Consider the following 26,469-nt stretch of genomic DNA (forward strand, 5'->3'; position numbering starts at 1 on the left):
ACTGAGTTTAGACCCAAGCTATATTAAGCGATTTCATCATAATAATTCATACATAGCCACAGCTGTGAGGAACAGAGGAAAATAGCACAAAGAACACTAAGTGTCAACAGGAAAAAGTATCACTCGTCAGACATCGAACCAGAAAACTAGTTAACGAGAAGAATCATTTTAGACATAAGTAAAAATTAACAAAGAAAAATTTTACAATCTGGGTTGTTGTTTAACGTTTCGGTGTCGCCATAATCACCGCAAGAGCATATTAAAACCTGTTAATTCTAAAATTTTCTGCACAATCCCAAAACTTTACCTCTGTGAGCCAGAGCAGGGAGGATACCTTGGTTTTTGTGGCCACTATTGCCCTGCCTCGATGTCATCCATTGATGAATCGAAGAAATCTGCGAGAAAACCCTACATTCAACCAAGCAAATGTAAATTAATTTGGCATTATCTCAACCTGAAACTGCATTAAGGTGTTGTAAGCTACTGGATATATGCCTAGAATTGGATCTGGAAGTATAACATTTTCAGGACCGGCAACGGGCCTCCCAACCTGGACATTTGGTATGCATGCACCCCAGATCCCGAAGAAGCCATTTGAGATACGTGGCTGTGTTGAGGCTTTTTTGTAAAACAGGTGTATCAGTTTTACGAAATATTTTATTTAAAAATTAGACGTGCAATTTGCATGCCAGGTCAAGTCGACTGGGTGCTTACTTCCGTTGACAAAAGTGGCTTGTCTCCTAGAAATATCGCATGTGTAGGAGGACGATTTTCACCCATGTTTACGCCGGGAGCCATCGAAACCCTAACCATGAAATTCTTGTTCCTTTTGCATTTATTCATGCCCAATGATCGATTTGAACATCATGACGAGGAAAAGAACATGGGCACTATAAAGGAGTATGCGAGCAAGTTTAGCTACTTAGAACTAGGAGCATCCCTTTTCTTTTCTTTTTTTTCTCAATTATTCTGTTGTTATTTTAATTCAATTATTTCATCAATAATACATATCCCGTTCAACACCATTATTATTTTAAATAATACGATAAAAAAAATGATATAAAATCCAAAAAGATAATTAAATAAAATTTACTTCACTCTAAGAACGTACACTTATTCGATATATTAATTTTAATTAATCATTTAACCTCTATAACCATAATACTATATGTAAGCAGAAACCTTGTCACATTTCATTAAGCTACTTTAAACATTTGATTAAAAATATAAAGTAAAAAGGAAAACATGCTGCATCTTGAAAACATAAAAGAGTCGAGTAAAGCACGGAATCTCCTGTCATTTTTTCTTTGTAAGATACGCATTACTTAGTCAATGAGGCATGGTATTATTCAGTTGTTTAGATTAATCAAAAGTTACTAGTAGCGTCCATAAAGAGAAACATGGGTCAGCCGAGTGATCCAGATCGATATGCATTGTGCCCGAAGGAACAAGTTCAGGCAGATTTTGGGGACGTACGGGATGCTCCTTCGATGCCTCTGGTAAAGGACCAGTCACACTTGCTAGCAAGCACCAGTACTTTTCCAAGTTTATATTTCTTGATTTTTTAATAAGCAAAGTTATTAGGCTGCTGAGTATTTGCTTTGTAGTTGTGTTTAAGGCGGCCTGGAACATCTAGAAGTTGATATGACTTTCATGCTAAGATCAAGTTTTCGCTGGCTACCCTCGCCTATATATAGAGTCTCACCTGTGATATACAAGCATGAAATAAGCTCAACTGCAATTCCTTCCTTGTATTGCGCTGTTTTGTAGTTGTGTTTAATTACTTGCCGGTGGCCGTTGCAATGGGGGCAAGAACATTGGCAGTTTCGGTTTATGTTACAGCAACACTAGCATTAATATTTAGTCTCTATGTTCAAGGTAAGGTGGTAATCCCTCGACTGTATTTTATGTACGTATCATATTTGTTTGTTTTGGTGAGTACCTATCATAAATAAATAATTGTTTGCTTTGGTAAGTGCAGGAGCTACCGGTGCGACGAGCAATCATGGAGTCTTAACGTGCCCGCAGCTACCGGTGCGAGGGGCAATCATGGAGTGTTAACGTGCCCGCAGGAACAAGTTCAGGCAGATTTTGGGGACGTACGCGATGCTCCTTCGATGCCTCTGGTAAAGGACCAATCACACTTGCTAGCAAGCACCAGTATTTTGCCAAGTTTATATTTCCTGATATTTTAATAAGATTCATCACATCTCATTCTCAACCTATAAATTCAATATTAAAAGCATCTCACTATGCCTATGTGCTATCATTATCGTTGGCGGCAATCAGTTATGGTGGGTGGAATACATGAACTCAGATAGAGCTGCGTAGGCAGAGGAAGCTGGAGCTACAGTTGACTTAGTTTTACTGGAGTCCCCTGGAGGACGCACCAGAGGAAGCAGCAGAGGCATTGGCTCCAAAGGAAGCACTACCAGCCATAATCCCTTACATCCCATTGCATCCAAGCTGGTCGTTCAACTATGGATTATGGCAGGGACTAGCTGCCTCGCAGCCCTCCTTGTTTTAATTATTAACTTACTATTGTAACGTGAAAAAAACCTACCATATTTCTGAGTGTAACCTAAAGAAAACCTATCTTATTTGTAAGTGTACTTTTTTAGAACAGTACATTCATTTCCATTCAGAGTCTTCTGCATCGAATTAGTATAAAATTATGAAACTCTATTTTATAAAAGAATATTCTACAATTCAATACAGTTCTTCTTTTTTCCCTAATGACTCACACAATTAGTTTAATTTTCATTCTATAGACAAATACGCTTTAGATATAGCAGGTGATTTCAGTTTTTATTTTTTCTCTTCCTCTATTACACGAGAATTGATGCACATAATGCTTTCATTTTCTTTTTATCCGGTAAAAAAAATTAAGTATAGGAGTTAGAGATATCTACTTGAAAATAATATTTATTTTTCTAGAAAATTAGTTATTTGATGCTAGGATCTTCTAACCCTTGACACTACAAATAGCCAATGTCTCTTTGAGCAATCAAGCTTGCAATCGTTTTTCTTTATTTTCTGCTACTTGCTTTTCTTCAATCTCTATTCCGCTCTCAGAATAATTGAGACAAAAGAAAGTAAAAAAAACATATATTTTCCCATCTACTACTCTTTTGGTGGTTAATAACTTCCGCCACCTCACCAACAGGTGGAAGGTAGTTATCTGCTCATTAATGAGCTTTTATTTCCCAATTCTATGTCTCATAGGAACCAATTAATTGGCCAATATCATAAATTTTTTCAATTAAATATAATCATTCAGATTAGATGCCTAGGACTTCTTGATGGATAATAACACTTCCAAAATCCTTGCAACCTTTTTCTCTCTCAACCATCTGTACTCAACAATTAATTTCCCATATTTTTCTTTATTCACAAAATAAAAACATCTAACTACAACTTTACCATATGTTATTATCAACATCAAATTTGCTAATAATTAAAATTTTCCAATGTCTTTCAATTTAACTCACTTAACCAAAAATGAAATTATGCACATTTAAATACAAAAACATTTAAGCCAAGGGATATCCCCACTTGAATTTGACATCGTCTCGGTGTCTGATCAATATTATTCTGGAAACACCTTCAAGTTCTTCATCAAAAAAGATAAGGATATGCTTCTTTGCAAACATTATCCAACTCCCAAATTGCTTCTTTTGGGGTGAAATGTTTCCATTGAACCTTAAGTTGGGCTACATCTCTATTCTAGAGCGTAAATACCCTCAGATCTAGAATACACAGTGATTTTGTGAGGAACTCTCCCTCTAGTTCCATCTTGAACTTCCAACATGGTGGATTGATGATTTTCTTTCCTCCCATCGAGTGCAACACTAATTCTGGGTATGTTACATGCAACATGGTTTATAGTAGATGCTTCCTGAATATTATTTAATGATACATTTTTAATGGATTAAGTGGAAAATATCTCCACAGGTAATTTTCAACATAACCCCAACATTTTATTGGTGGTTTTACTACTTCACTAAAATTTCTATAACGTCCCAGAACCTCCTTTTTGTCCCAAACTCTTTTGTTGGTTAAATTTTTTGTTATAATTCCTAGCTTGCACACTCTTAGAAAAGGTAAGTTTCCTACACCCCTTCCTTTTACTATTGAATCTGTTAGGGTTCTTTGCTACCCATCCTTTGGAATTTTTTCCTTTTTGTTTGATCTATTGAAACATAATTTAGCCTTTCTGACATTCTAATCCATGGTCTTTAGTTGGTCAAATTCAATTCTTTATCTATATGAAAAAGGTAAGCAGATAAATCTTTGTATTTTTTCCTTATCATCTTTCCAATAGTGTACATATCTTAATAGACTCATGAATTTTTTAACAAACTTATCCATGATAGACTGTCCCAATTTCAACTCATGAAACTCCCTAGCCTTTTCATCAAAGTACCTCTTAGTAAAATATTTCTTCTTAAATTCTTTCTTGAAAAATTTCCAAGTTAAATTCTTACTTCTAATTCTCTTGACAACTTTATTATCTTCCCACCATAGGGTTGCCTTACCAGTTAACTGGTAAGTTGCCAATCTTGCTTTCACATTACTTGGATAATTATATACTTCAAAATATTTGGACATATCGAGGAGCCATGCTTCTGCTCCTTCAGATTCACCATCAAAATTAGGGGCCTAATATTTTCAAACTCTCCCTGGGTCTGAGAGGTGGACCTCCTTTTCCTATGCATGGAGGTAGTGCTACTTGATTTTTGTTCTCCGTGATCACTACACTCATTTTTTTGGCTTTCACTATAAGTTATGGAGTTGGTTCTACTAGTAGATTTGCTTCTAGATATTTTCCTGTGAGTCTTTTTGTTGACTCTTTCTTCTTCCAGTTTCCTTAACAAATAGATATTAATATCCTCCTGTCCTGTTTGGCTTTGTCCAACCTATCTTGGTTTTCCCTTATATCATCTTGGTCTATTTGCAAACTTCTTATTACTTGTAGTAATTCAGATTATTGTTTCTCTACATTACTGGTTCCACCAACCACCATTCCTAATTCAGTATTAGGTTCCTCACCACCCCTTGGTGATCCTACAAAAGTTTGTCGATTAAATTCTTCAACAATACTTCAAACTCCTTAGTCTTTTGAATAACTTGTTCATATCATGTATAACCTATCTTAGTTTTAGGACCCATAGAAGGCCCAATGTTGTAACCTATAGCTCTGACACCACTTGTAATAACCTTAATATACACACTTTTTGTTTTTAACTAATAATAAATTTTGCCTAATCAAAATTTACTATTTTCTTTTAGACATCAATTTCTTATATTATTGGTGAAACTAAATATCACAATCTTCATGTAGTGTTGTACTAATGCTACTGAACTCTAATTAACTTGTATTTTCTTATATTATTGGTGAAACTAAATATCACAATCTTCATATAGTGTTGTATTAATGCTACTGAACTGTAATTAACTTGTATTCTTATATAACCTATATGTTCCACATGAATAATATTTTCAATCAACTATTTTCTTTTAGACATCAATTTCTTATATTATTGGTGAAACTAAATATCACAATCTTCATATAGTGTTGTACTAATGCTACTGAAGTGTAATTAAATTGTATTCTTATGTAACCTATATGTTCCACATGAATAATATTTTCAGTCAACTATTTTCTTTTAGACATCAATTTCTTATATTATTGGTGAAACTAAATATCACAATCTTCATATAGTGTTGTACTAATGCTACTGAACTGTAATTAACTTGTATTCTTATGTAACCTATATGTTCCACATGAATAATATTTTCAGTCAACTTATAGTTAAACTATAATCCTTCTCATAACTTGTATTCTTATGTAACCTATATGTTCCACATGAATAATATTTTCAGTCAACTATTTTCTTTTAGACATCAATTTCTTATATTATTGGTGAAACTAAATATCACAATCTTCATATAGTGTTGTACTAATGCTACTGAACTGTAATTAACTTGTATTCTTATGTAACCTATATGTTCCACATGAATAATATTTTCAGTCAACTTATAGTTAAACTATAATCCTTTGTGAGAAAGATATATGTGTAAATGCAAACTTCCTATGCAATGATGGCATCATCCACTTTTTTTTTTACAATAAATACTAAGTTTATATATATATATACATATTCCAATACCTTGTCTTATAAGAAATGAAAAGTTTATATATATGCATATTCCAATACCTTGTCCTTATCTTGTGTATTAAATATATGGAATTTGATCTATCTCATAACTATTGTTTACATCTATTACCAACTATCAAGATTAGTATTGTAATCTGTATTACCTTTTGATTTATTCGCATTTTCATATATGTACAAACGACATAATATAGCATACAAACAACATTTGTTGTCACTTGTTAATAAATTATCTTGTGTATTAAATATATGGAATTTGATCCATTTCATAACTATTGTTTACATCTATTACCAACTATCAAGATTAGTATTGTAATCTGTATTACCTTTTGATTTATTCGCATTGTCATATATGTACAAACGACATAATATAGCATACAAACAACATTTGTTGTCACTTGTTAATAAATTATCTTGTGTATTAAATATATGGAATTTGATCCATCTCATAACTATTGTTTACATTTATTACCAACTATGACTTGTTAATAAATTATCTTGTGTATTAAATATATGGAATTTGATCCATCTCATAACTATTGTTTACATCTATTACCAACTATCAAGATTAGTATTGTAATCTGTATTATCTTTTGATTTATTCTATTACCAACTATCAAGATTAGTATTGTAATCTGTATTACTTTTTGATTTATTCTATTACCAACTATCAAAATTAGTATTGTAATCTGTTATACCTTTACCAACTATCAAGATTAGTATTGTAATATTATCTTTTGATTTATTCTATTACCAACTATCAAGATTAGTATTGTAATCTGTATTACCTTTTGATTTATTCTATTACCAACTACCAACTATCAAGATTAGTATTGTAATCTGTATTACCTTTTGATTTATTCTATTACCAACTATCAAAATTAGTATTGTAATTTGTATTACCTTTACCAACTATCAAGATTAGTATTGTAATCTGTATTACCTTTTGATTTATAACTATAATATTTGATTTATAACTATAGTATTGTAATCTGTATTACCTTTTGATTTATTCTATTACCAACTATCAAGATTAGTATTGTAATCTGTATTACCTTTTAATTTATTCACATTGTATTACCTTTTGATTTATTTTATTACATTAATTTATTCGCATTGTATTACCTTTTAATTTTTTCGCATTGTCATATATGTACAAACGATCTAATATAGCATACAAACAAACGATCTAATATAGCATACAAACAACATTTGTTGTCACTTGTTAATAAATTATGCCATATGTATGTAACTTTCGTCATGTATATATAATGTGGGTATCAGATTAACAACCCTTCATATGGATTCGATACCATAGTTTGAAATCCCTATGCCATATAAAAAATTTAACTCATTTGTGATGTTATGAATGTGGTATTTACATTGGATATTTTCTGTATTGTTTGACATAAAGGGTTGTGAATTATTTTTGGGACTTCTCTGGAATGCTCCACGCTACACGCGGCCCTCATCAAGGGTTCCATGTTTGGGTTGTTTGACGTAACAAATGGATGCTTGTGATTAACCCTTGCATAATCAACGATGGAAAATGCCTTAGGGTTTTCACACTTGTAATGACTATCGCCACATTTACTTTTCCTTATTCATTTATGTTTAGTCATCCGTTGAGTTTTCTGCTATGCAACTGGAGTTATACGGCTGACATTCCTTAAATGTTATAGTTTTTCATTCATTTGTCAATGATCCATATGCTCGTTGAACAAATTTCTTACTCTGCTTACATTCGCAGGTAAATAGAGGAATTTTCCCTCAGTCAGATAATATTTCCTTTGAAAACCCTTCTTAGATTCTTACAAGGGGTGCTTAAATGGAAAAGGTCAGACTTAGACTCGAGTAATTTTATTTAGAGGAAAAATACAATGTTCTGTAAGTTCAAATTGCCAGCATTTATGAGGTGAGAACTGTTCTTCCATTCTCTTCTGATTCTTGATACAATCCTTCTTAATGTTTAGATATACAATCATCTTAAAACCTTTTTTCCATAGTTCATTGTTATTCTTTGGTATGCAAATGGGTTTCAAACCCTAGGAGGCATTTTTACTTTGATGTGTAGATATACAATCATCTTAAAACCTTTTTTCCATAGTTCTCTTTGGTATGCAAATGGGTTTCAAACCCTAGGAGGCATTTTTACTTTGATGTGGACAAAAGCCATTTGGGTTCACTCATTTCTCTTCCGACCGGTGCGTTCTATTTATTTCGTTCTTCAAATTTGATACATTTCTTTTATCGAGCTAGGGTTCTTACCCTATAGCTACCTGAAACCATTTTGTTCATTGCAATCATAAAAACCATTTTGTTCATTGCAATCAATTTTTATGATGGAAGAAATACTTACACAAAGTCTTCGTATGAATTGCGTTCCTAGTTTATCTTCTAGGAAGCTTCTCGGCATGGTTCTGTTTCTGTAATATTAACAATATTTTCTCTTTTCTCTAAAACGCTAATTGAGTCTCTATTTCCTTTGACTTTTATTCTGTTTATAATTATTCTGTTTATCAACGTATATGGCTTTATGTTAGGGTTTGATTACCTAACCCTACTTACTCATTGCTTCTATAATACTTTTCTATTAATTATAACATCTATTAATTATAGATGTTATAATACTTTTCTATTAATTATAGATGTTAGTACATTTGGGCCAAGGGTAGGAGACCGAAGGTCAAATTTCATTTAGTACAATGAGCTGACCTGCTGACCTGATGTGGTGGTAGCTAAAGGAGCAAAATCTCCAATCTCGTCTTGGCAGCACGGGAATCTCACTCTTCCAACAACGTATATGGCTTTATGTTAGGGTTTGATTACCTAACCCTACTTACTCATTGCTTCTATAATACTTTTCTATTAATTATAGATGTTAGTACATTTGGGTGATGTGTAGGAGACCGAAGTTCAAATTTCATTTAGTACAATGAGCTGAGATGCTGACCTGCTGTGGTGGTAGCTAAAGGAGCAGAATCTCCAATCTCATGTTGGCAGCAAGCAAGTGAATCTCACTCTTCCTAAAATCATAGGATCTTAGTATATCCCACTTGCCAGTAGTATATCCCACTTGCCAGTAGCAGTTGGATGTACTCCTGATGTTATAAAAGCAGCTACCAAAATTGATCCTAAGTCTCCTATAGATTAGATTAAGATTAAATTAGGATTGACAATTACCAATTCACTATGTGTTAAATTTTTTTTATTATAGATATTACTCTCGGGTGTTCTGGGTCATTAGTTTCTACGCTATTAAGTTTACCTCTTGATATTTATCATTTTGACAATAATTCGTCCAACTAGTTATTGATATAACCCTATTGGTTAACTACTTTTTTTACGCACAAACACCTGGATGTTTTGCAGTTAACATTCTTCCTGTGTTGTTATTTTTTTTAAGAAAAACCTTATGACACTATCTAATTTGATAACATTTTTCCTTTGTCAAGGGGATGGAAACGTCTCTAGTTCTATGTGAAATTTAAAGGTAATATTTATTCCACAATATCTTATGATTAAAATTGTCGTATGATATAATTTTGTTTCTTAGTTTATACTTAAGATATGTTTCAATTTCTTTCCCAGGTAAACCCTGCCACCATTTTTCTTGCATGCCGCTTCTCTTTTCTAGCGACGTTCAACTGTGTAGCAATGGCCAATCTGTCATTCACACTCCCCAAGTCGGGTTCCTTGCTCACTCGGAGGTGAAAGAAGTGCATGAAGACGAACTTTGTTTTTTTTTTAATTTTAGTTTAATGTCTTCCTCCAGTCTGGAAGATTATCTATATGGCTACGGCCTTTTGTACTAAGTACCGGTTCTGGAATTTATCCTCCATGAACTAACACATTTTTAAAAGAATTTCTTAACCAAAAATTCTCCTTCTAAGTCTACTTTGATAGACTCTATTTCATTATTTTAAGCATACATTCAAACTACTCTGTCTATTACAATGTGTGTATATTTACTCACCTAACCCTGAAGGTTTTTGGGTGTATAAGTTTGGTATAATAGTACTCATTTTTGCAAATAACAATTTTTTTTTTTTTCCTTTCTAATCCTGTGTAATTGGAGAACGAATTCTTATATTCTCGTCCTATTAAATATAAACTCATACTTTCCCAAATAGAACTTTATATATATATTTTATTCTAAAATTTATGCATGTATTATACATGTACTAATGATTTGCAATTTTTCTTTTCGAGACTTGAAATATAGTAAAAAACATTGCTACCATATATAAACGTTTTTAATTTTTTGTCTCGTCATTTCTCTTATTTGTATTATTAACTTACTACTGTAATGTGAAGAAAATATATCTATTTTTGTATTATTAACTTACTACTGTAATGTGAAGAAAATATATCTATTTTTGAATATATTTTTTCCAGAACATTGCATTCATTTTCATTTAGAATTTTTTGCATTGAATTAGTATAAAATTATGAAACTCTATTTTATAAAAGAATATTTTACAATTCAATACAATTCTTCTTTTTTTCTTAATGACTCATTCACAGTATAATTTTTATTTTTATTTTATAGACAAATATACTTTAGATATAATAGTTGATTTTAGATTCTCTTTTTTCTGTTTCTCTAGTATATGACAATTCATATGCTGAATAATTCCATTTTCAATATTTCATGTCATACGATTAAGTATAGGAGTTAGAGGTAGGGACTTGAAAACAATATTTCTTTTTCTTGAAAATTAATTATCTAGTACTAGGCTCCCTGAGCAATCAGGTCTATAATTCTTTTTCTCAATTTTCTTCTACTTGTTTCTCTTCAGTCTCTATTATGCTTTTAGTTTGAGACAAAATCGAGTATAAACAACAAATGTTTTCCCATCTATCACTCTTTTCGTGGCTAATAGTTACCTCCACCTCATCAACAGGTGGCAGGTAGTTATATTCTCATTAATGAGGGTTTGTTTCCCACTCTAGAGGATAGTTCAATGTTTTTTAGGAAACAATTAATTGACCAATATCAGAACTTTTCTCAATTAAATCTAATCATTTAGATAAGATGCCTAGAACTTCTTGATGGATAATAAAATTCCAAAATAATTGAAACCTTTTTCTCTTTCATCTATTTGTACTCAACAATTATACAGTTCGCGGGTGTTACTCATTTCCTGGGCCAAGCCCGCTCACCTTTTTTATACAGTGATATGGGGTTTAATAGTAAGTTTCACTGGGTGAAACCCACGAGGTGGAGGTTCAAATCTCATTGAGTATATATATGACTTCTTGTGTCTTGGCTAGAAGAGTATGCCACCCGAGAGCGGACGTGTTGGCTCTTGTTGAGGCAGAAGTTAATTGCTATTGTGCGCTCTTGTTGAGGCAGAAGTTAATTGCTATTGTGCGGCTTGCAGGCTATTGAACCTAGCTTAGGTTTATAGTGGTAGTCAGTTGGACTATTGCACCTAGCTTAGGTTTATAGTGATAGTCAGTTGGATTTGATCCTGGGTCTGTTCAGGATAACTTTCACTAGTTATCGATTATCTTAAAAAAAATAATTAATTTCCTAGATTTTTCTGTATTCAGAAAATAAAAACTTCTATTTACAACTTTACCATCAATTATTATCAGCATTAAATTTGTTTATAATTGAACTTTTCCAATGTATTTCAGATTAACTCACTTAAATAGAAATGAAATTATGCACATTTAAATACAAAAACATTTAAGCCAAGGGATATCACACTAAACTAGCTCCTCGCCACATGCACATCTGGGCCTTTCATCCTCTCTCTGTCGTGCTTGCCCAAATATCTTAGGCTTTGAGATCCCCAGACTACTACACCTTTGATCCTTACATAATTTGCACCAACATGAAGGCCCCAGACTCTTGATTGCATTTGCTTTCATGATGATATCCAACTTTGCGTCTTCTTCCTCCACTAACAGGCCTCATCCCAGTGTTCTATTGAAATTGATTGCTATTTTATTCTCCTAAGGTGGCCCCATGTCAAATATTACTCATTCAATTCATTCAACCCCATGTCGAACTAAGTTCGACCCAATTCGTGATCCAGATCCACTACGAGTTTTCACTTGAAAATTTCCCCAAATGCCTAGACTCCTAGATTTATCTTGACTACCCTGAGTCTGTCTCGAATACAAGTTAATTTCTACCTTGTCAACCCATAATGGCCTTATGGTTCAAATGTTTTAGGGGTTTGACCAAGATTCCTCTGAGGAGTTGGTTTTGCTCGAAACATACACAATCACAAGAATACGCATAACTACATTTCCTTAAACCAAGCACAATAACTAGAGTGCTAGCCATTATTAAAATGCACTCACAGGGGTGCAAAATCCCTCTTAAAAAAGGAGCTTATAAATGTTTATTTTTGAAGTGTATTTTATAATGATAATTTATTTTTGATGATTTAATTATTTTACACATTATTATCCACGATTTCATTATTAAGAAAACTACACAGAAGACATCAACAATATAACATTTAGGACAATAGAATCATAAAGTTACAACCACACAAAGAACACAAGGATTTACCCTAGGAAAACCCACTTGGAGAAAACCAACAACATTTTTAATAGAGAATTATTTAATTCAACAAAGATACATCTAGGAAACAAAAAGGTCAAACTTGGTCCATCCTCGTATATGAGTTAGATGCCCGTATATTTGGTTAGGCCATCTGCCTTCCTCAAAATTTGGTCCTCTTCTGGTCTTCTTCATCATAGAAAAGATTCTCCCTTCTGTTTCATCCATGCGAGGGCTCAAAGAGTGATCAAGTCTACAAGTGCAAGGGTTTCATCTTGTGTTCGTTCATATAAGAAAGACATGAATTGTAGAGATTCGTTTATCAAACAAAATTTTCTAATAAGGAGATTCTTCCATAGAAAAAAATCAACTGCTTCAAAAGAGTGAGGGCTAGATAGATACCTTGATCTTCTTCCTTCACCTCCTCCACTTGATCACAAAAACCTTTCATTAGATGATCTGAAATACTCATGGTCAAAAGCTATGCGAGTTTTTATTTTGACGGAGATGAGCCACCCTTTATTTATATTGATCCAATGGGTTGAAAAGGTGCGTATTAAAGGTTGGGATGACTTTTCTAGGTGTTGGGTCGAATTCATATTTTTGGAGCCAACAATTTGATTTCAAAAATTCAAATTTTCTCTTTTGAACGTCCAAAAGGGAAATGACTTAAAAACATTTTTTTTTTGTTTGTAGCATGAAGAACATGGTTACAAATACATCTATGACTCAAATATACATTATGAAGGCTAACCATATTTACAAAAATTCAACAATACCTAGCCAATCCATGACTACAACACTCTATAATTTTAATCACAAGAACAACAGATACCTTAGACACACACACACAGTATTAATCCTTTAATCATTCCATGGGTAGGGAAAACATAATAAGTTATGCACAACTGAGGACCATATGAACCCACCACAAGCCCTATATAGTTCATTAACAACAAAACTTCCTACTGCTCAAACACATATATCCTCAAATAGTTTTAGCAATTAAATCAAGGAATTTCATACATGCCATAGTAGATAAACTAAACTCTTGATGGTCATTGGACATCATGCAAATATCCAAATATATATCAACAATTATTGGGATCTACAAGTTCCTGATATCCCAAGCACAATCATGCAACACATCTCATTACAAACATCTATAGGAATACTCATCCATCATTAACAAGTTGATACAATCAATGTATATAATACTAATAATTGTAGTTTAATTGCAAAAAATATATAAGAAAAACATAAGCAGAAAATTTATGTTATTACCAAATGAATGGAAATTGAGGGATGGACTTCAACTCTCCACCCAACCATAGGCCAATTACAACACAATATTTCTTGCAATTGTCCGCCCCCGATCCCGATTTATGGTCCATGGGAATGCTTTCTCATAGATTACAATTTAAGTTCAACTGGGGTATTTCTTAGTGTTATAAGAGTGTGGGGTTTCTTTATAGGTGGTTTATCAACTATGTTTACAAGGCAAGCACTACAAGTCCAATGGCACACTTTATTGGTGGTTTATCAGACTACTTGGCAAGCACTAGGTGGTTTATCATATTCCTCAACAAGAACTTAGTGTTTTTTCAACCCTTTAAGCAAGAACCCTAGTGATTTCCACCCTATCTAGTGGTTTATCAGCCTTACAGCGAGAACCTGAGTAGTTTATCAACTTACTTGGCAAGCACGCTTCACCCAATTTCTCCTCTGATCATTCTGTTGATCTTTCTAGTTTGGATGCCACAGTCTCACTGCCCCAATGCATCAATCTTGATGATAACACCACAGATAAACATGCGTTAATTCTTAGTCGTGACTTATAAGGCTTTTCCTACACTCCTTGCACTCTTCTTCTCATAGATTTTTCTTCTTGATGCCACTTTTCTTGTGTTCTCCCCTTTCTTTCATTGGGATCTCTTCTCTTCACATCATGGAATGAATAAGGAGAATGTCGACACCCCCCTACCTCATCATTTCGTTTCTAACTATTTGTTGGTGGGGTGTTCTATCATGCCATCTCACCTACTCACAACTCTCCCTCCAGCGATACATCCATCAGTCCCACTCGGGGCAGTCAATGAAAAATTATTATATTTTATAATTACACAATGTAACAACCCGCCATGACCCTCCATATTGGAATTACACAGTAATCATTTATCTTTACAAAAAAAGGGTCAACATAAGGCATATTAGAAACCCCACCTCCTTAAAGGAACATCGTCTTTAGTGTTCTTTGCAGCTAGAAGTAAAATAACATAACTAAGATTTATATAACATATCTTACATTTGTTTGTTCATCAAACAAAAATGGGTATAAAACCCTCATTTACTCTGCCATCTCCCAGGTTGCTTCACTAGGACCAAAGTGCTTCCATTGCACCTTGACTTGCTCTATTATTCTATTTCGGAGCACACTTTGCCTCCAATCTAGGATGCACAATGGTTCTGGTTGTTAGTAATATTGACATTGATTTCAAATGGCTATGAAGGTTTGATCTCAAATGATGATTCATATCCATGACTATGGCTTCAAAGCTGATTATAGTTGTTTGAAAGGATGATTACAATGGGCTGATTACAACGACTATAGTGGTTATAATGGTTTGAAGAATTAAGCCTTTGTAATAGTAGTTTGTAAACAAGGGTGTAACATTTGTTGTTCCTTGTTCTTAAAAGTAAATACATGACATATGAGATATGGAGAATATGAATATGAATATGTTTATTTCCATTAAATATGAATTTTATCGTCAAATTTTAGTATGATATATGTTGAGTGTACATCTACAAGAAGTTCAGAATCTTGGCTTATATTGAAGCCATGAACTCTTTGGTTTGTATCCTTATTACAATCTTTTAACATTATCAATTGCTAGTGCTAAAGGTGTTGTAGAGTTTTCTGAAGTAATTGAAGTTGAAGTTGTTACAGATCTGGAAGAGAATTTTGAGCTTTCTCTAATTTAGGGAATGGAAATGGATTAGAGCCTAGCTAACTGCATTTGCAACATAGATTGTCAGAGGAAAACTAGTGTCTGCAACCCATATTTCCAATGGGAAATCAATATCCACGTATTGTAGCATGGATAAAGAAAATTCCAAACCTTGACTTATGCAATAATTGATGTTGGCTTATGTTACATCAATTTTTTTGGATAGTACGAGGTCCATCTGTCTTGAATTGAACTTCAAATTTCAAAATGAATATGTAAACCACAAAGACCCCTTGAATAAAAAGAGACAACCTTTAACTTCAGATTCCAACATGTATTGCAAACAACTAACGAGCTTTGTATATAAAAAATGCATTTTAGAATGATAGGGGAGCTAGAGAATTGAATTTTATGAGAACAAGTTCATGAATTTCTTGGTAAGGAGAGAACTAGGAAGAGGAGTAGAAGTGAAGCAGAATTGAGGAAGAGGAGCAGAGGAGATAAACAACTAAAAAGAAGACAAAGATAGAGTTCAAAATCTGGTCTTTGGGGAACAGGGTGAATGAACGACGGGTTATAGTTATTATTCAGTATCTCTAAGCAACTACTGGATTTGGATCAACTGATTCTTAGACACGCGTTTCAATTGGTGCTTCCATTGATTCAGTGCAAATCTTCTTATATATCAACACAAATGGCTAGTCCAGCTATCAAATTAGGCAAAAATAACTAGTAAGTAAATTTGTAACCTTATCGGGGGATTTGTTAGGTCCCTATACTACTAGTTTAGCCCCTTATTGTTATTGTTAGTGTTGCCCCTTTATTCTTATTGTTGTTCCCATTTAGTCCTCATATTATTATTATTGTACCCCATAGAAGCCCACTATTGTTCATGTTGTGCCCTTACATTATTATTGTTATTTAGGCTCTAATTATATTGTGACCCTTTAGAATCCTATATATAGAAAGGAGGTCTTGTCATTTGTATCTTCCAAGAATTGTCCATTTATTTAATGTAAAGGAGGTTTCTCCCTCAAATAGGTTAATTTTTAAGTCATTGATCTATATTTTCTTCTATTTCGTGAGTAGGTTGCATAACATTTGGTATAAGAGCTTTGGATTCTAGGGTTTCACTGCTACAAACAGGTCATCGTGGCACTTTCACTATAGTGTTGTTTATACGAAGTTTCAAAAGCTGAATTTTTTACCACGAGGAGCCAAAATCTTGATGAATTTTGTGTAAAAAATTTAGATCTTGGTTCGCTATATTTTCAGAGATATGTTCCAGAGCAGTTTGGATTTTTTCGTGTTCCATAATTTCATCTAAAACATGTGTTGTTGGGAAACTAGTCATATCTTCCTGTACGAGCATCAAATTTGAATTTAGTGAAAAGTGGCCAAACATAAAAGGACTATAGTATCTTGTGTATCATTTTAGGGCTGAAGGTCGAAATAGTGACACATGGTACTCTGTACAAGTTCACTCTATTAAACCAGTCCATAATCAGATCATCGTGGGAGATTAGACATAACTTTATCTTGAAGAGTCCAAATTTGTTATGAATTGTGGCATTTGAAAGAATACTTAGAGGGCTACTACATGACTAAATTTTCGGCCTTGGAGATCCGAATTTATAGATATACAACATATTCAATATATATCTCCTACAAAGCAAGAAAAATGTGTTTATTTTCTGAAAATTTACATAAGTTTTGTTTGAAAAATTAGTTTGAAGTGATTCGAGGAGCATAATGAAGCATAAATATCATTCTTTGATTCTAAAATACTCAAAACAATAAAATGGAAACACCTAGTAAGAAACTAGAAATATCTACTATGATGCATGAAGAAGATGAAGAAATGCAACATGATATATGAAAATTATGAGACCAAGTACAACAAATTTCGCTTTCGCAAAGAGTAACAAAAAATGAAATGGAAGCTAAGATGGATGGTTTGAAGAATATTTTAAAATCAGACATGGAAGGTTTGAAGGATGGATTAAGAGTAGGCATGTAAGGTTTGAAGGATGGTTTAAAAGCATACATGGAAGGTTTGAAAGAAGTTTTGATAAAGTTGCTACAAGAAATGCTTCCTAATGGCGAAAATATATTAGATGAAACTGCTGATGAGAACAAAAGAAATGTTAATCATGATTTCATAGACTCTAATGTTGGATTGAAGACCCACCATATTCCAAAGATCGATATGAGGAAATTTGATGGAAAGGATCTGGTAACATGGATACTATAAATGGAGAAATATTTTGATCTCCATAATGTGCAACACACACAAAAGGTACACATTGCAACTTTATATTTAGAACCAAATCAATTTGTATGGTATCAATGGATTTGTTCTCATAAACCACTTGTTACTTGGTCAATTTTTATGGAGGAAATCATAGCACATTATGATGATACAAAGAGCAACACCTTCTTTAGCCAATTGATAAATCTCAAACAAAAGGGTTCAAAGGCATAGCACATTGAGGACTTCCAAAAATTGAATATAAGGGTAAATGATATTATAGAGGAAGATAGTATTAATGTATTTATAGGGAATTTAAAGGGTAACATCCAACATGAGGTTCGCCTTTGGAAACATGATTCATTGGAGAAGGAATTCAGGGTGGCAAGAAAAGATGAAAGAAAAGTATTGGCAATGTCAAGGAAGTGTACCACTCACAACTATAAAGATGGAAGTGTTGTTGCTCCTAGCATTCCACAACTTACAAGGTTGACACCACAAAAATTGGAAGAAAAAATAAAAAAAGGGCTTTGTTACAGTTGTTCTAGCAAATTCACTAAAGGTCATAAGTATGCTAAGAAGAAATTATTTTACATAGATTGTGAAGAGGAGGAAGAAAAGGAACAAGAACATCAAAAAAAGGGGATATACACCAGGAATCAACCCTAGAGAAAGAAGAAATGAATCTGACCATATCTTGTAATGCATTGGTAGGAATTACCACTCCTCAAACTATCAAGATAGAGGGACATATCAAGAAGAAAAAGATAATAGGGTTGATTTTTTCAGGTAGTACCCATAATTTTATTCATTGTAAGGTAGCCAAGGAATTGAATTGCTTCCTATATCCAACACCAGAGTGTCAAGTGATGGTTGCAAATGGACAAGCAATAAATTGCTCTATAAAGTTCCATAATATCAAGCTAACCATGGGGGAATATGTATTGAATAGTCCAATGAGTTCCATTCCAATGGGTGGTGCTGATGTTGTATTAGAAGTCCAATGGTTACAATCTTTGGGTACGATAACTTTTAATTTCAAGAACTTTTCTTGAATTTTTTTAGGAAGGAAAGGAATTTGAATTAAGGGGTATTTCAAGGAAACCGGGAAAGATAATCAGATCTAATGGCATGACAAATATTCTAAATAAATGGGGCGTAATTGCACAATTATGCTCACTAGGTATTTAAACATCAAAATCATCTATTTCTCCAGTTCTTCAAAAAGTCTTGGACAGTCATTGGAAGGTGTTTGAAACTCCCAAAGGCATCCCACCTATTCGTGATCATGGTCATGCTATTCATTTGATTACAGGAAAATTTCCTCCAAACACCAAGTCTTATATATATCCCTATGTCCAAAATATTGAAATTGAACGTATGGTTGCAGAAATGTTCGAGGTCGGTATAATTTAACTTAGTCAAAGTTCTTTCTTTGCTCCAGTAGTATTGGTGCATAAGAAGGATGGATCATGGCTCATGTGTTTGGACTATAGGGAACTCAACAAGATCACTATTAAAGATACATTTCCTATTCTTGTCATTGATGAATTGTTGGATGAATTACATGGAGAAATTTACTTCACCAAGTTGGATCTTCGTTCAGGATATTATCAAATTAGGATGAAGGTGGAAGACATTTTGAAAAAAACATTTAGAAATCATGAGGGACATTATGAATTTTTGGTCATGCCTTTTGGCCTTACCAATGCACCTTCTACATTTCAAGGTTGGATGAATTTCATTTTCAAACCCTTCCTTATAAAATTTGTGTTAATCTACAACAAGTCTTGGAAGGATCATGTTTGACATGTTCACAAGGTGCTCAAACTATTGGAGGAGAAACAATTATATGCAAAAAAATACAAATGTTTATTTGGAGTACAGGAAGTGGAATATTTGGGTCATATTGTATCTCATGAGGGTGTTAAGGTAGATCCTAACAAAATTAAATCCATTAAGAAATGAAAAATCTCCACAACCATAAAAAATCTTCGAGGATTTCTCAGGTTGACAGGGTATTATCACAATTTTGTTAAGAATTATGGGAGAATAGCAACACCTCTAACAACCTTACTGAAGAAAGATGCATTTTATTGGATTCTAGAAGACACTAAGGCCTTTGAAAATCTTAAAGAGCCATTTTGCCAAGCATCGGTCTTAGCTACGCCATATTTTACAAAAACCTTTATTGTGGAATGTGATGCCTTAGGAAATGGAATTGGTGTTGTTTTAATGCAAGAAGGAAGACACATTACTTTCGAAAGTCGTCCAATCAAAGGAAAGTATTTACACAAACTTGTTTATGAGAAGGAAATGTTGGCAATACTAAATGCACTAAAGCAATGACGCCCTTACCTAATGGGAATACACTTCAATGTAAAAACAAATCATGATAGTCTTAAATAATTTTTGGAACAAAAATTATCTTTAGAAGAGCAGTAAAAATGGGGCACAAAGATGTTGGGTTATGACTTTGAAATCATATACAAAAAAGGGGAAGCAAAATGTTGTTGGAGATGCACTCTCAAGAAAGGATGAGGATGTGGAAGGATTTCTTTGTGCCATTTCTATTATCCAACCAGATTGGATAACTGAAGCAAGGGATGGATGGAAGAATGACGAAGAAGTGTGGACTCTCATTCAAAATTCGCAGCAAGATCCCAGTATGTATGATACATTTAGTTGGAAAAATGATTCATTATGGTACAAATACAAAAGATTCTTTTGGAATTCGACATCTCTCCCTTAGGAGGGCACTCAGGATTTTTTAAAAACTTACCACAAGGTCAAGAAGGATTTATTTGGGAGGGACTTAAATATGATATTCAAAAGTTTGTGGCGGAATGTTTAGTTTGACAACAAAATAAAGTTGAGACAATTAAGACCCCGGGCTTGTTACAATCTTTAGCCATTCCAAGTCAATGTTGGGAGGAGGTTTCAATGGATTTTATCATAAGTTTACCCAATTCTGAAGGAAAGAGTTTCATCATGGTGGTAGTTTATAAATTTACCCAGTATCCACATTTTTGTGCATTATGTCATCCATTAAAGCTAGTATAATTTCTACTGCATTTATGGAAACAATCCAAAAGTTACATGGAAACCCAAAGGTTATTGTAAGTGACAAAGATCCCATTTTCATTGGAATTTTTTGGACAAAATTAGTTTCATGTTTGGGTACTCAATTAGCTCATAGCCCATCTTATCATCCTCAATCTGATGGGCAAACTGAGATAGTGAACAAATGTTTGGAAGGATATATTCATTGCGTTGTATATGATAAACAAACATAATGGGTCAAGTGGTTACCTTTGGCTGAATGGTGGTTTAACACTTCCATACTACAACAAAAATGGCCCCATTTATGGCACTTTATGGATATCATCCACCGTACATCACATAATATTTAAGAGAAAATTATAAGGTTTAAGCAGTGGAAGATCAAATTAAGCATCAACAACAAGCTCTCCAACTCTTAAAAGATAACCTCACTTTGGCGCATAATCGAATGAAACAACACGAAAATCAGCATCGCAGCGAAAGAAGTTTTGATATAGGCGACTGGGTATTTTTACTACTACAACCATACAAACAAATGTCCCTTAAGCAAGCTAAGAAGGACAATACATTATCACCAAATTACTATGGTCCTTAAAAGGTGTTGCAAAAGATTGGTATTATGGCACACAAATTGGAGCTTCCTGCATCTTCTCGAGTGCACCTAGTCTTACACGTTTCATGCTTAAAGAACGTTATAGGTGACAAGCTCCCAGTTCAAACAATATTGCCAGAACATGACGAGGAAGGAAAAAATCATATTGGAACCTGAAACATTCACGGAAACAATAACCCAATAGCTATGGAATTGATCAGTTTCAGAGTATCTCATCAAGTGGAAGAACTTACCTGCTAAAGATTCCACATGGGAGGATAATAATTTTATACAAAAGCATCCAAAACTACTCAAACGTTGAGGACAACATGTTTTTGAAGGAGAGGGGGCATGTTAGGTCCGTATAGTACTAGTCTAGCCCCCTTATTGTTATTGTTGTGATCATGTAGTCCCCATATTATTGTTATTGTGTCCCATAAAAGCCCATTATTATTATTGTTGTTCCCTTACATTATTATTGTTATGTAGGCTGTGATTATATTGTGACCCCTTAGACTCCTATATATAGAAATTAAGTCTTGTCATTTGTATCATCTAAGAATTGTTCATTTATGTAATGTAAAGGAGGTTTCCCCCTCAAAGAGCCTAATTTTTAAGTCGTTGATCTACCTTTTCTTCTATTTTGTGAGTTGGTTGCATAACATGATTGGTGTCTCCTTTCAAATAGTGGCCCGAAAAAGAGTAGGTTGGAGCATGTAGAAGAGGGAGTGGGTGATCCCAAAAAGTTGTAGCTTGTAGAAGAAAAGAGTGGTTGAAGCCTCTTGTAGGTAGAATCCTATAGAATTGATGTAAAACAAGGAGTGGGTGCTTGCCTTTATATCACAACCAAAATTCGTGGTTTTTCCTTTTATGGGTTTCCACTTATATCCAATGTATCAACATGTTGCATGAGTTTCTTGTATGTTTTCCTTTTAATTCATGGTTAATTGCTCAACACATATATAAATTTCCTAATACATTAAAGAACGAGTTAAAAGGATGAACACATAAATGAATATGATAATTCATTAAACGGAGGGTTAAAATGTTGATTAAATAATTTGAAAAGTTATTAAAAAAGACACAATTAGTGATTCACCCCCCTCTCAGTAATTGTCTAGATTTCAGTAGTTGGTACCAGAATTGGTTCCTTTTGCAACAGCCTAACAACTGGAAGGAAGATATAACTCATAGAAATGACCAGTCATCGAGGGTGTTCTACAAAAAATTCTCCTTTGTTTAATGGAACTAACTATACTTTTTGGAAAATTAGAATGAGGACATATTTAATGTCCCTTGAAGGAGATGTTTGGGGTGCAATAGAATATCGGTATGAGAAACCGCCAGCCATTGTTAATAAATATGATAAATTGGAATATTCTTGCAATTCCAAAACCATGAATGCTATCCTTATTGAGCTAGATAAGTCAAAATTTGTAAAAGTAATGCATTGTAATATTATTCAAACAATATGGGAAAACTGAAAAACATTGATGAAGGAGATGGTAAAGTGAAATTGGCTAAATTAAAATCTTGCAGAATGCAATTTGAGTCTTTGATAATGAGTGATGATGAAGACATAACTAAGTTATTTCTTCGAGTTGATGAAATTGTTATTGTCATGAAGGGTATGGGTGAAGAAATTTAGTAGTCTACAATAGTCCAAAAAAGGATGAGATCACTCCCTACCAAGTTTAATCCTAAAGTATTAGCTATTGGAGAAATGTATAACACTACAGAGCTAACAATGGATCAATTTCTCGACTCCCCAACAACATATGGAATGAGAATTACAAAAGGATAGTCAGGCACAAGTGATGCAACATTAAAAAAAGATAAGAAATGTACAAAAGACAAGGAATGCTCATGTTCAGACTTAGATGAAGAAGAAGCAAAATTTGTGAGAAGACGAAAGAAAGGGATTGGTAAGTATAAAGGAAAAAATTATTTTAAGTGATTTAATTAAGGAAGAGTCGGGAATTATGCCTCAAATTTCGATTTGAGAAGGAAGAGAATATTTTTAAAGGTAAATAAAATAACAAATATAACATAATGGATAATGGGAAAGATTTAAAAAGAAAAGATTGTATAAAACATGATATAACAATTCCTCTCATGATACGAATGAATATTCTGATGAAGAAGGAATTGGTGAATTTATGCTTATAGATCTAGAGTTTAAATATGAAAAACTTAACGGTTGTGAGTTAAGTTAAGAAGAAGAAGGTGAAGTTGATATTGAGGGGGAGCTAATTAGTGCTCTAGAAGAAATTGAGAGGCTCAAGCAAAAGAGAGAAACAAAAAGAAATCTTCATTAAGTTAAATAAGAGCTTATGTCTGAAGAGTTTATCCAATTAAAATTTGAATTAGAAGAGTCCAAAAAGGTGGAAGACATCATGTTACAATAGTTAAAAGAGAAAGGCAAAGAGTGTGAGAAGTTGGAAGATGTAGTTTCTTCGAGAAAAAATCTAGAGAAAACACATGTTGAATTGAATATGAACCTTAAATAGATTAAGGGGTTTGACAAGTTAGATGAGATATTGAATGCTCAAAATTCTCCACTTATGAAATATGGTTTGGGTTATGAAGGAGAAACTAGTGAGAAAAAGACAAAGGATAAAAAGACCATTTATTTTTTCAAAGTTGTCATAGGAGATAATGACAACCATTAGTAGCCAAAGAATAAGGATGTCAAAAACACGCCTCAGCAATAACAAAGCAACAATGGACCTCCAAAACAACAAAGGAAAAATACCACTCAACAACAACAAAAGATTCATTGCATTCAATAGTAAAAAAGAACTAATCCTACTTAGCAAAAACTGAAAAGAAGATTGGACAAGCAGACAATGAGTTACCAAATTCCTTATTCCTTCAAAAGATAAAACTATCACATGTCAAGGAGATCATATTTAGAAGCACCATTCTTCTCCAGAAAAGAATTTTTTCTATGGATATTGTTATTTGTCTAAATTTTTTTGCCATAAGGCTATGAACTGAAAATCATATATCATAAGGGATGTAATAAGAAGACAAAATAAATGAAGTTAGCAACAATTTTGTAAATGGAAGGACAAAAATAAGGAGGAAAAATAACCCATTTTCCTTGCTCTCTGATGTCTCTGAATGCTTCTATTGCCACAACTTTGGACATAAGTATTATGAGTGTCAACTCAGAAACTTCAGACCATAGTCTCAGTACAATCATAGGAAAAAGTAACCCCTGAGAAAAAACAAGAGAATACAACTAGTAAGTGTGGCCTAATTCTCTATGCTCAGAACTAGAACAATCAGTGGTATGTGGACATTGGTTATCTCCAGACATATGACTAGGGACAAGAGAAATTTCTTATCTCTAGATGAAAATTAATCTAGAAATTTCACCTTAAGTAATGATGTAGCAGGAAATATAAAGGGAAAAGGTACAATAATCTTGAATAATGGCATAGGCAAGGCACAATATGTCTTGTTTGTATATGGACTGAAACATAACTTTCCAAGTGTGAGCGAGATCTACGACAAAGGATGTGATGTCATATTTAGGGCTTAGGAATGTGAAATACGTTCAACTACAAAAGGAAATATATTGGCCAATGGAACCCAAACATAAAACAATTCTTATCTTTTGAATAAATATAGTGAAGAATGTCATTTGGGCAAACAAGACGAGTGTTGGTTGTGGCATAGAATACTAGGGCATCCGAACTTTGATCATATCATCAAAGTCATCAAAAAGGGAGTTGTAAGAGACCTACCTATGATAACAAAGCTTTAAAATCCTATATACAAGTAATTTCAAATGGGGAAATAAGCTAATGTTCCATCCAAGACTAAGGATCAAATACCAACCAACAAGCCTCTTCAACTAGTACACATGGACCTGTGTGGACTTTCTAGAACAAAAGCACCTGGAGGTGAGCATTATTTCATGTTATTGATTGATGGTTATTCCAGAAAACATGGGTAACCTTTCACATAAATAAATTAATTTCATTTGAGAAATTCAAGGTCTTCAAAGCGTTGGCAGAGAACCAAACATGTGGCAAGATAAATCGCATATGGTCGGACAAAGGAGGAGAGTTTACAAAAGGTGAATTTTCCTAGTTCTATTATGAACATGAAATAGAGAGATAGTATAACGTTATGGAAACACCCTAACAAAATGGAGTTGTTGAAAGGCAGAACAGGTCAATACAACAAATGGATAGAGCTATGACGTAGGAAAGGAACATAGCACAGACCTATTGGGCATAAGATATTCACACAAAAATACACATAATGAATAAGATACATCCTATACCTAATTGTGATAAGACACCCCATGAATTATGGAATGGAAAACCAACATCAAGCAAACACTTCAAATTGTTCAACAATAAGTGTTATATTAAAAATAATGATGAGAAATTGGACAAATTTGATGCTAGGGAAGATGAAGGAATATTCTTGGGGTACTCAACGAAAAGAAAAGGGTAAAAGCACTATAGAATACTACATAAGATTGTTGATTGTATAGACGTGAACGTTGAGGAGGAACTACCTATCAAGAGAAAGAAGGCAAGTTTTATCAATCCCCCAAATTAGCCAGTTAGTGAAGAAGTGGAATAACAAGTTTAAGATGTAGAGGAAACAAAGACCCATTCGAAAGCATGCTCGACGTATGTACAAAAGAAACATCCTAAAGGTAAAATTATTGGTAAAAATAATGCAAGGGTCCAAACAAGAAGGAAACTTGTTGAGACGACAAATCAAGCTTAAATTACTATGCAATCCATGATTTAACCAATTTTTCTTCTTTTCGAAGCAAGCAAATATGAACACTTGATAGATGCCTTGAAAGAGGAATTGGACCAAATAGAAAAGAATGAGAATTGGGAGTTGACATAAAGAACAATAGAAAAAACAAT

The 26,469-nt window shown here is 33.5% G+C and overlaps 1 long non-coding RNA gene across 1 annotated transcript; it reads left to right on the top strand.

The window, feature by feature from the left end:
• Positions 1–7,800: 7,800 nt before the first annotated feature.
• Positions 7,801–9,898, top strand: LOC149242030 (uncharacterized). The gene is made up of 3 exons (XR_016245688.1): positions 7,801–7,929; positions 9,635–9,672; positions 9,771–9,898. It is a non-coding gene; the product is annotated as an uncharacterized LOC149242030 (long non-coding RNA).
• Positions 9,899–26,469: the final 16,571 nt, after the last annotated feature.

This window comes from Pinus tabuliformis, chromosome 8 (assembly GCF_031772625.1).
Source record: "Pinus tabuliformis cultivar Carrire ecotype Pingquan chromosome 8, CPIR1, whole genome shotgun sequence".
Taxonomy (NCBI): Eukaryota; Viridiplantae; Streptophyta; class Pinopsida; order Pinales; family Pinaceae; genus Pinus; species Pinus tabuliformis.